Source organism: Rattus norvegicus, chromosome 4 (genome assembly GCF_021556685.1).
Source record: "Rattus norvegicus strain SHRSP/BbbUtx chromosome 4, alternate assembly SHRSP_T2T, whole genome shotgun sequence".
Classification (NCBI taxonomy): Eukaryota; Metazoa; Chordata; class Mammalia; order Rodentia; family Muridae; genus Rattus; species Rattus norvegicus.
In genome coordinates, this window is record NC_141537.1 from 126078466 (window position 1) to 126079555 (window position 1090).

Here is a 1090-nt window from a genome sequence, read left to right on the forward strand (position 1 = left end):
CATGACCTGGTACCAAATTCAATTGCAGTTACTTTTCTTTTCTTTCCTTTCCTTTCCTTTCCTTTCCTTTCCTTTCCTTTCCTTTCCTTTCCTTTCCTTTCCTTTTCTTTTCTTTTCTTTTCTTGTATACAAAAACAAAGAACATTTATTCTACAGAAATTTCAACGTGCTGAGGTCAACCGTACTTTGAAATGGCCACCCCACACAAAGGCGTGTAGGCCTTCTTAAAAGAAATCAGGGGACTTTTCTAGAAGGATTAGATAATCTAAAATTTCATTGGTGAGTGCTAGGGTTTCACAGGTGGTCAGTGGCCTGCATTCCCATGTCATGAATATTTAACACAGGATGAGATAGCTCTGCCCAGCACAATGGCCCATCCTGGAATAAGTTATTGTCCCGTTCCTGTGCTTATCCTTAGGCTGTTCTTTGGGAAGCAGTTTTTATGACCTTGTATCTGGATTTTATGGTCAGTTCCTAGGGCTGATGCCTATAACCTTCTTTTCAAAATCAGGCCTGGTCCTTAAATAAACATAATGGGTGTTGTGTCGTCCTTTCACTAGAAGTATTACGAACTCATTGTCCATCCACTTTGAGAGTGTCACATGTAAACAGTGAACACAATCAACTGACCTCCGCTCTGGCTTCTTTCATTCTTGCCATTTGTTTAATCTTGTTGTTGTTATTGTTGTTTTTTTGAGATAGAATTATTTATTTATTTATTTATTTATTTATTTATTTATTTTTTACTCTGCTCTGTCCTAAAAATATGCATTCTCTTCTCACAGACTCAGTGGTCATTTTAATTAGGCTGACGTGATCCTCTGAGCTTAAGGAACTTAACATCTAGGTAGCTAAAAACATTATCTTTGAATTTATCTTGAAAACAATTCTTAGGAAGGCAAAGTTGGACTTAATGAGAAAGAGGCAAGATGTCTTAGCTGGTGGATCCTAGGCTTTGATTCTGTTTGTGGCTGCTGATAGCATCCTGCAACCAAAAGTCCAGGCTAGACCAGTGCAGGGCAGTATGTATGCACAGATGATAATCAGTACTTTCTGGGACGTGAGTGCAGATGAATTACCTGACACACAG